The sequence below is a fragment of the Pteropus medius genome, unplaced genomic scaffold (genome assembly GCF_902729225.1).
Source record: "Pteropus medius unplaced genomic scaffold, Ma_sr-lr_union100, whole genome shotgun sequence".
Classification (NCBI taxonomy): Eukaryota; Metazoa; Chordata; class Mammalia; order Chiroptera; family Pteropodidae; genus Pteropus; species Pteropus medius.
In genome coordinates this window covers 379695-389918 of record NW_024350324.1, presented here as the reverse complement: position 1 = coordinate 389918, position 10224 = coordinate 379695, and the positions used below count along the sequence as shown (strand labels likewise).

General features: G+C 65.0%; 1 protein-coding gene across 1 annotated transcript in view; it reads left to right on the top strand.

The window, feature by feature from the left end:
• The first annotated feature begins 3094 nt into the window (after positions 1-3094).
• SBNO2 (strawberry notch homolog 2) overlaps positions 3095-10224 on the top strand; it is a 40277-nt gene continuing 33147 nt past the window's right edge. Inside the window, exon 1 of the mRNA XM_039838998.1 lies at positions 3095-3251. The gene's annotated coding sequence lies outside the window, so the exon portion shown is untranslated. The remainder of the gene's footprint in view (positions 3252-10224) is intronic.

Below are 10224 nucleotides of genomic sequence, written 5' to 3'. Positions count from 1 at the left end.
GCCCGGGAGCGGCCGGAGGGGGGACCTGCTCCCGCGGCTCGGGGACGCTGGGGCTTTCCAGGCCCGGGAGAACAGGAAGCGGCTGCGTCCCCGCCCCCATCCGGGCGGGGCCCACCTGGGCCGCCTCACCTGCCCAGGTCTGAGGGGGCCCTGCGCCCTGGGCGCGTGCCCTGCCCACTGGCCTGGGCCACGGGGACTGCAGGACCGGCCCAGCCCCGGAGTCCTCCCCAGCGGGGAGACCGAGGCTAGGGCAGGACAGCTCCGGGTGGTGCTTCCTAGCAAGGAAGCTGAGACAGAGGATCTAATCAATGGCACCGCCCCCCCCAAAATGGTAGCCCAAGAGTCTCACGGTGGGCTCACGGAGAAGCCCCCGGAGCACCCCACCTTCCAGGCTGTGCGAGGAATGTCATGAAAACAGCCGACTCGCAGCTGCCGGTCCTGTTCTCTCCCCTCTGTGTGTTGGGTCCCCTGACAGCGTCCCTTTAGTAGAGGGGACACTGAGGCTCAGAGAGAGGGAGCCGCTGCCACAGGCCTCCGCCGTGCGGCTCTGCGGCCCTGTGTCTTTCTGACTGCCATCCCCACTGGCGGGTCGCCCAGTTTCACCAATAAGAGTCCCAGAGTCCCAGCAGACGTGACTTTCCGAGGCAGGAGGCCACCGCTTTAGCGAGTGGGTCCCAGATATCGCCAGGGAAGTCCGGACGCTAAAAATTACCTTTTCCGTACCTGCCACTTAAATGTACTAGGTGTCCTGCATTTCACCTGGTGACCCTGCCTCCACGAGCCAGGTCACAGCCACTTGGGGGACATTTTGGGGGTCCCTATGTCGACAGAGAAGGAGACTCTTTGACCCCAAACGGCCTCACCAGACAGACTTCTGGCCTTGCGTGAGCCTATCCCCGCCTCAGAGGGAGCCTTGGGTGCATGTGACTGTTGAATGTTCTCAAGTGATTCAGGTCCAGAAGCGTCCCCTGCAGACGTGCTGATGGCCTAAGACAAAGCACTGCCCGCTCAGCTGTCCGAACAGCCCAGGCGGCAGCCACTGTTATCAGCGCCACCTCCATTTTCCAGGTGGGGCAGCGCGGGCTCAGAGACATCATGTAACTTTCCTGGGTTGCACAGCACACGAGCGCAGCTGCACCAGGGCTGGGCCTGGAGCTCCGGGACCCTGTCCCTTCTGCTCTCCCAGGCTGCCTCTTGCGATTCCCTGGAAATCCCCGAATCTGACTAATTCCCTAGACATCCCCGGGCTTGGCAGGCTCCTCCATGCTGACACGGCTGGACCCACCCCTGCCTGGGCAGACTGCCCCCACTTCAGGCGAAATGACCCGTAAAGGCCTCGTGGTTTCCTGAGGAGGGGGCCTGGCAGAGGTGGAGTCCACGCCTCCTGGCTGCCCGCAGTGACCTCAGGGCGGCTGCTGACCAGCTCCGCGCCTCAGTTTCCCCACTCCAAGGGCCGTGGTGGGAGTGGGGCCGGCCTTGTGGGCGTGCGACTCGGACTTCACCCACGCCCCTGCTCGGTTTAATCTCTGCTGTCACTGTCTCAAAATTCTGAACCCTTTTGAACAAGGAGCCCCGCCTTGTGACTTCTCATTGGTCCCTGCAAATCGCGTGGCTGGTAGTGTGAAAACGCATCTGGTAGCCCTCTGTCCTCCAAGTCAGCTTTTTCATCCCTTTGAATCTTCAATGTCTATTGCTCAGTTTGATGTCTCATTAGCTCTGAAAAACATTTTCGGAATCAAGGTTATAACCCGAGTTGCCAAAAACTTACGCCTACCAAAGCAGAACCCGCTCTGGATGAGTTGCAATTCCTCTCTGGGTCTCAGTTTCCCCATCTTCTCTGTTGTGCTTGTGGGTTTGGGTCCAGGGGGTCTGAGGCCCAGTTTTTGTAGGGCAGACAGCTTTTACACATACTCTTCTCCCATACCAGACCAGGCCTTTGAACAGTTTTTATATTTGGCCCAGACTGCCCTTCCTATCGACCGTCTGGCAAATTCCTACTTGAACTTCAAAGCCCCAGCATCAAGATCTTCTCCTCCCTCCAACCCTCCATGATGCCCCACGTGGAGACTTCACCCTTCCCTGGGCCCCAGATGGGAGTGTCTTGCCATGGCTCTGTCTCCCCTAGACTGAGGGCTTCCTGACGGCAGGGCTGAGGACTGGGTTCTCCCTGGGGCCCCAGCTTTGCTGAGCTCAAGGCCGGGCACAGAGCAGCATCCATAAGAGTTCGCTGAATGAATAAACAAGCATGTGGAGAGGTGACCTCTAGTTTCAGGGGGCTGGGACAGGTGTTGGAGGCCTCTGGCTGATGGTGAGGTGGATCCAGGGGACAGGTGGCAGCGCTTTCAATGCTGACAACCTATTCGGAGTGGAGGTGGTGCCTCCAGCACTAGATCTGTCTGAACCAGCCCAGGCCACCACCTGGTGGGTCCAGTGGGCTCCAGTCACAAGAAAACTGCCAGCTGTGCCAGGGCCTGGTCCCACCCTCTTCCTGGCAGAGCGGCACATGCCAGCATCGTCTGCATCGGGTCCATGGAAGCTCTAATGGGGACGGAGCCAGCAGGCAGCCACCTGATTCACGTGGCCCTGCCCAAGACAATCCTGCTCTCTCTCAGGGTGGCCCCGGGGTCTGACCCGATCTCCCATGTGCCAGGCTCCGTGTTGGGGGCTCCACGGTCCTAGAACTCCTGATCGCGATGGGAGAGACAGGGTGATGAGCCGACTGCTGTTGGTGGCGGGAAATAAAGGAAGGGGGCGTGCCTGGGGGGGCGGCCAGGGGCCGTTTCACAGGGTTTTCGGGAAGTCTCTGGGGAGGAGGCTTTGGAGGCAAGATCTGGGTTATGGGAGCACCCCCAAGGCCAGGGGTGAGAGTGCACCAGGGGAGGACACAGCCCTGTGCGAAGGCCTGGAGGGCGGCCTGGTTGGTACTGTACTCCTCCTGCAGAGGAGGACACTGAGGCTCGAAGGGGAAAGCCGAGCGGCGGCGTCGCCGCAGCAGGGAGCGCGGTCGGGACTCGAACCCGGGGTCCTCCTAGTCGCAGCCCCTCGAGGGGCTCAGGGGCCTCGGGCCGCCAGGGCTGGCCCCGCCCCCGACCACGCCCCGCCCCGGAGGCCCCGCCCCGGAGGCGCGGCATGACCGGAAGTGCGCGGGGTCCCCAAGATGGCGCCCGGAACTCGGAAGTGAGAGCGGCCGCGGCGAAGCTCCGAGAGACGGAGGCGCCGCGGGCTCCGCGCCGGCCAGACCCGCGTCTGAGGTGAGGCGCGTCCGGCCCGACCCCCACCCGACTCCGCCGCCGCCGCCGCCGCCGCCGCCTCCCGGCCCGAGCCGTGGCCCCGGCCCGCGCGGGCCCGGGCACCCCGCGGCCGCCCGCGCCCCGGCTGGGGGTTCCGGGGTTCCGGGGCTCCGGGGCCGCGGGCGGGGGAAGCGAGTCGGCGCGTCCCCGCCCTTCTGGGCGACTCCTGACCCCGCCCTCTGCCGCGACCCTTCACCTCGGCTCTCCGCGGGGAACCCCCCGACCCCGCCCTCCTCGGCGACCCCCGACCCCGCCCTCCTCGGCGACCCCTGACCCCGCCGTCTGCCGCGACCCCGACTCTGCGCTGCCCTGTGACCCCTGTCCGACGCGCGTCCGCGGCGACGCCCTCGCCTTTTCTCGTCGCCCTCCTCGGCGACCCCCGCACCCCGCCCGTCGGTGATTCCCTGACCTCGGTGACCATCTCTCGTGGTGACTCTCGACTCACTTCGGTGACCCTTCGGCACCTTGTGACCCTCGTCTACTACCTACTCCTTGGCGATTCCCTGACCTCCGTTCTTGTGACCCCCCCCCCATTTCCATGACCCCAGCTTCTCCCTTTCTGGAGGGGACCCTGATCTCTGCCATCTCGGAGGCCCTTGTCCCCAGGCTTCTTGGGGATCCTGCCCCTTCCACCTCAGTGTCCCTCCTCCCGGGACACCTTTCCTGGCTCCCTCCGGTCCCCAGTGCTCCCAGATGGGCAGACACACTCTGGGATTTGGGATGGAGGCCTTGCTGGTACCAGCTGACCTGGCAGAGCACGTTGAAATGGGAGTGTCACCGGGAGCTGGCACTGGAACCCGGCCGCCAGAGATGGGTGAGGGTGGTGTGGGGGGGTTGCAGTGCTGGCCCCCGCCCCAGAGGTGGGTGATGCGCAGCCAGTGTGGGTGGCCGGGGAAGGCGAGGCTGCCGGGCGGGTCCTGCCCGCCAGTGCTGCTGCCCGCACCCAGAGCTGGAGGCTGGTGGAGCCCAGAGGGACAGGGTGTGGACGGCCAGGTGGCAGCCCTGGGCGGCGGTGGGGTGTCTCCTGGCACATTTTGAAGGTCCTCGGGAAGGAAATAGAACTGAGTCTGTAAAACGCGTGTCTGGGGCAACCCCAGCTTCTGCTTCCCGGAATGCCTGCCCCACGTCCTTCCCGCCTGTCCACGGCCTCCCTCTGCCCGGGTTTGGTGCTGTCTCTTTGCACCCAGGACAGGAGGGTGTCTGGTCGGAAGCCGGCTTGCGACAATGCTTGCTGGCAGCTTGGGGTCTTGGGTGTTTCGTGGCGTGACAAGGGGCATGGTGTTGGACTGAGTATAGCTGGGAGCCTGCCTACCTGCTGCCGGCACAGCGGGTCTGTCCCCATGGCACTTTGGGAAGGTTCAAGGAGAACGGGCCTGGGGCCCGGAGCCACGGACCTTAGAGGGAAGAAGGGCTGCTTGTCACAGGCACTGGAACCCCAGAGATGGTCAGAGGCCAGTTTGTCGGTAGCTGTGGGGCCGGATCCCTCCTCCAGGCCAGGCAGCCATGAGCTGGGCCTGACGCTGCAGCGGCTTGTCCCCACTGTGCGCCCTCATCCCTGGCTGTGGGGGGTGCTGTGCCCTTGAGGATCCTGCTAGCAGAGAGGTGCCCAAGGTCCCCGTTGTTGAGGCTGAGACCTGGGGCCCCAGCGGCCAGCATGTCTGCGTCCTCCCTTCCAGGCACCCTGGATTTTCCTAGGGGAGGCCCCAGATGTGGGCGATGGCAGCTTGGGGCTGTCTGTTCAGGGCCACTGTCCCCATAGTGCAGTCTGCCTTGATTCCCTGCGGAGAACGCTGACTATGAAAGCCGTACTGCTGGACAGGTGTGCTGGGCAAGGAGGGGCGGGGGCGAGGTGCACGCACTTGTCAGACCTGGGAGACCGGGAAGCGATGGACACCGTCCCCAGGGACAAGCTAGCGTGGGCCGGGACGGGGGATGCTCTGGGATTTGGGAAGGCTTTTGTTTAACTGAGCTGATGCCTGCTCACTCTTGCCCGGAGCCAGGCCTGCCTGAGTGTGTGTTGGGGGGATGGTTGCACTGTGGCAGAGGGTGGGGAGCCCCCAGGCCAAGATAGGGGCCGGCTTTCCAGGGGACGCAGTTGGCTTTGAGGTTGGGGAGGCCGCAGGTGACAGGTGGGCAGCCCAGGGCCAGTGCTCTCCAGCTGGGTGACCTTGAGCCAATCGCCACTGCCACCTGGGGCAGCCGAGGCAGGACCCCCACAGCCCTGTCCCCCACTAAGGTGTGACCAGCCTAGCAGTGTCTCAGATGCTCCTGCAGCAGGGGCCGGCCGGAAACGCTGACCCAGCGCGGGGCTCTGGCCGCGTGAGCAAGCTCGTCCGGGAATAAAGAGGCAACTGTGTCCGGTCCCTAGAGGCCACCTCCCCCCAGGACAGCCTCCGCCTGATGAAGCCTTTATGGCCCCAGGCGGGGGTAACGTGATCTCCAAGTGTAAACAGAGCGCTGGGCTGACTCTGCGGAGTAGAGTGCAGCCCCCGTGGCACCACCAGGCCCAGGTGTGCGTGTGCGTGTGCGTGTGCGTGTGCACGTGCGTGTCATGTGTCGGCACGTGCACGCACATGTGCGTGTGAGTGTGTCACGTGAGCATGCGTGTTTTGTGCTTACGAGCATACGCATGCTTGTGTCCATGTGTGCGTACGTACGAGCACACGTGTCCCGCGTGTCGTGTGTGTGTGCTGTTTGTCATGGGCAGGCATGGCGCGTCTCCGGCCACTCTTTCCAGAGCCGAGGGCGGTGTGGTCAGTCTGCAGGGAGGCTGGGCGTGGCGGCTGCCGGCGGAGCTGGCACACGGTCCCCAGTCCCAGTCCAGCCTGGTCTGTCCCCTGCTTGACCCCACCCCCCCACCCCCTGTTCTGCCCACTCCTGGGCGCAGCCTCAAGTCCTGGTGTCCGCGGGGTGCCCTGCAAGTGCGGGTCCTGCTCCCCTGTCCTTGGGAGCTGCCCTCTCTGCCTCCTGCTGCTGGCAGGCTGTTCCCACGTGAGGGGCCGGGCCGGGACGGAAAGCAGACTTCATCCTGTCAGTGGTGACAGCCACCTGCGGTCGCCTGCTTCCCTCGCGGGGAGCTTCGGTCCCCTGCAGGCAGGCGGTGACTCAGGTGAGGGCCCACACTGTGGTTTCTGGTCACCTGCTGCCCTGGGCTCTCCCAGGCCCCCTGGGAGGCAGAGCCTAGACCTGCCGAGTGTGTGTGTCCTACACGTGACCTACACGTGACGGCCTTTGAGCACGTGACGCCTGTGAGAGACGCCAGACCCACGAGGCCACACTGAATGATCCCACTTGGACAGGGTGTCCCACACAGGCACGTCTACAGACAGGAAGTGGCTGAGTGGTTGTCGGGGGCTGGGGGGGAGGGCTGGGGGACGGAGCTGCCTTTGGGGTGACGGAATGTTGGGGAACTGTGAATGTGCTGACACCGCTGAGGCATGTACTCTGGCGGTGGGTGTGGCATGTGAACTGTCCCCATGAAACAAAGCGTTAAGGGAAAGCGAAGGGACCAGGGCCTGTCCTCGCCCTTCTGCTGCCCACGTGCCGTGGCCCCTGAGCGCGGGTGCTGGGCGGCTTGCGGCATCTTCTCACGGGCGCCCCGCTGCTCTCCACGGCAGGGCCCGTGCCTTCCAGAGCACGCCCGGCCTCCAGGCTCCAGCCGTGCTGCCCCCCACCCCGACCGGGTGCCGTGGGGGACGGCCTGGCCTCCGCCCGTCCCCTGCAGAGCAAACCCCAAACAAGCCTGCCGCCCTCGCTCCCAGGGCTTGCCCAGGCATCTGACGGCGGTCACCACATTTCCCGGGTGTCCACCCTGAGGGTTAAAGGCTGTGGACACAGGAAGCTGGGCCAGGGCCGGTCCAGGGGGCAGTAAACTTTTATGGCCCTGACTCACCTTCCAGGCCTCAGAGGTGACTTGGAGGCCCTGGGAGTCCCCAGTCTCTCACGCCCTGTGGCCCGAGGCTCTGAGACCTCAGAGGTTGAGGAGAGGCTGGCCCTGGCGGGACAGGCCAGGTGTGGGACAAGATGGCCCCTCATGTCCTCAACTGTCCCTGGGGATGCACTCTGCCCTGGAAGCTGTGGAGTCAGGGTGTAGCACCCACCCCCCGGCCCCGGCTGGGTCTGAGCTTGGTGCTGGCAGCGCGGGGCATGGGGGTCTCTCCTGGGGTCACCAGTGAGTACGTGAGCTGGCCTATCCAGCACCGTTTTGGGGGTTTTCACCAGAGCTGAGCCCTCCAGGAGCTTGGCCCACTGCCTTGCGGGGCTCAGGGTGAGTGAGACCCCAGGTAGATGTGGGGGGCTGTCAGGGATAGCCTTGGGGATCCTGGGTGCTAATGGGCGGCGGGGCCTCGGCACTGTGGGAATCTGGTGGAAGGCGCCGCTCAGGGCAGGCTGGGCGTGACTGTCCGACCTCCGGCTTTGAGAAATCAGAGGCTGCCCCCCCAAATCCAGACCTGCCACTTGTCTTGAAAAACCAGCCTGTCTGGAAGCCTAGGCCTCCTGCATTCCTGAGCCCGATGGTCCCCCAGTGCTGGCCCCTTGTGGGCCCTGGGGAGGCTCCCGAGAGGGGCCCGCGTCCCCACAGCCTGTCACTGTGCGGGCTGGCGCCTGCTGCCCACTGTTCCATGGGCTGGGGAGCTCTGTCCTCTCTCACTGATATCCCCAGAGCTGCCCGTCCTGGTCCCACGGCCCGGGACGTGTCACCTCACGATGCAGAGAAGTCTCGCAGACGAGGCTAAGCTGAGGACCCTGAGGTACGGGTGATCGTGGATTCCTGGGGGCCCAGGTCCTCATGAGCAGAGGACGTTCTCCACTGGACGCCGGAGGGGAGTGGGAGACCGGGCTGTGGGCCTAGGTAGCACGTGCTGGGGACACGGCCAGGCGGCCTCCAGGAGGGACACCCGGCCGTGCCGGCAGCTGTGCGAGCAGTCACATGCCCCCAGAGTGTGCAGCGTGGAGCCCAGCCGGGGGCCCGGATCCGGCTGGCCTGGACGTGCCACCCGCAGCGCCCCATGGGGGACTGAATGTGCCGTTTTAACTCGCCAGGCTGTGGTCACCCGACTCAGCAGCAGAAGTGGGTCCAGGCTCCCCGTTGGCAGGTCTTGTGGCTCCTGCGCCTGCGATTTGGGGGTCTCTGCCTTCTTCCCAGAGCGGGGACGAGGTCTAGCCCAGCATGGGCAGCGTTCCAGCAAGGTCGTGAGCTCGGCCTGAGCCCGGGGACCTCCTCCCGCGGGACACTGTGCCCTTCGGGCTCGGACGAAGGTCCCTTGTGATGTTCTTGGCACCGAGCTGGACCGAAGGAGCCTGTGGAGGATGCTAATTGGTCAGGATCTGCACTGGCTTTAGTGTGGCCTGGCCGGGGGCAGCCCCAGCCGCCATCCCGCTCAGGGCTCTCTGGGGAGCCAGGCGGAGTGACCTGCCGTGCAGGCTGACCCGAGGTACACCCGACATCAGACAGGGACGGGACAGTAGCAAGTTGAAGGAGGGGCGGTCCGCCTTCCACACGGACTGCGGACAGACTGCTTGCGTCGCCATCAAAGGACCACGAAGTCAGGGTCAGGAGCTTTGGCTTAGCATTGGCTCGGGAGAGGAGGACCCAGGGTTCACAGGAGACCCCCGGCTCAGTGTGTCTGACGCCACAGACCTGTGCGGGCCGGTCCCTGGACAGAAGCTGCCTCCTGAAGCCTGTCCGACGCTGCCACGTCCGCTCAAACTCGGAGTTGCTTCATGGAGCACCCGCGTCCCCAAACGGCCATTGGAACGTCGTCATTCCGCCTTGCCCCACTTGGGCTGTCACGACTGCTGCCCGGCCCGCTGGTCTGTAGTAGACAGGTCTGGGGACCTGCGGTCAACAGGGGCATTGGCCGGAGACAGCCAGGCACAGGCGACCCAGAACCGGTGCCCCTGGAGCCCAACCGCGGGCCTTCTCTTCTGCATAAATGTTTGTTTCTCCAAACGTCGCTCCCCGAACATGGGCTCAGTTCTGCTCCCCAAGAGTAACTTCTCCCAGCGGCCGCCCACCTGTCCCCAGTGTGCATGTGGGTAGGGGGAGGGGTCGTGGAGCACACGCGCTGCTGCTTTCTCCTTGGGCCCCCGCCTGTCCCTGTGGTGACACATGGGGTCCCTGCGTGTGCCCTGTCACCAGCCCCCGTGGAGTCTGGCTCTGCTGCTTTCGCTCTTGGGGTCAGGCTGGAGTGGTTGCCCCCCAGCCCAGGGCCACCTCCGTTCACTACCTGCTCAGCCAGGTGTTGACAGTGCCAGGGCCAGGGTGTCAGCTGAGCAGCCCCCCGGCTTGGCTCTTCGGAGGAGCTGTGGGTCCCCCTGTGCTGCTGGGTAGGGTGGCCGCCTGGTGCCTCAGCCTAAGTGCGAGGGACAGGTGCTCATGTCCAGGAGGACAGGAGGTTTTGCAAGAGGTGGCTTTGTCTGGGTGAAGCACGTGCGCTCAGCCCAGGCGGGGGCCTGCAGGGGCTGAGGGTCCTGCCAGCCGCCTCTCGTTGCGTGTCTGAGCCCTGGCCTCTGCACTCTGCAGTGGGGCTTCCTTGTTCCCGCCTCGTCCTCCCTGTCCCCACCCAGATGCCTCCTGGGTCTGGAAACCCGGTCACACGCATGGTGCCAGCCTGACCTGGTCAGCAGTGCTCCCGCCTGCCAGCTGCCAGGCGTCACTGGGATTCGGGCCTAGGGTCAGGGCAGCTCCTACTGGGTTTGCCTCCTCCCACTGTCCAAATCTCCCGGGGCAGCCGTGTCACTGGCCACATGCTGGGTGGCTTAGACTATGGGGACCTGTGCCCTCCCAGTCTTGGAGGCCAGATGTTGGAGACCAAGGTGTGGCAGGGCCATGCTCACTTTGCAGGCCCCCGGGTGCGTCCTTCCTGCCCCGCCCACTTCTGGAGGCCCCCCCGCCCCGTCCCTTAGCTTGTGGCCACATCACCCAAGTCTC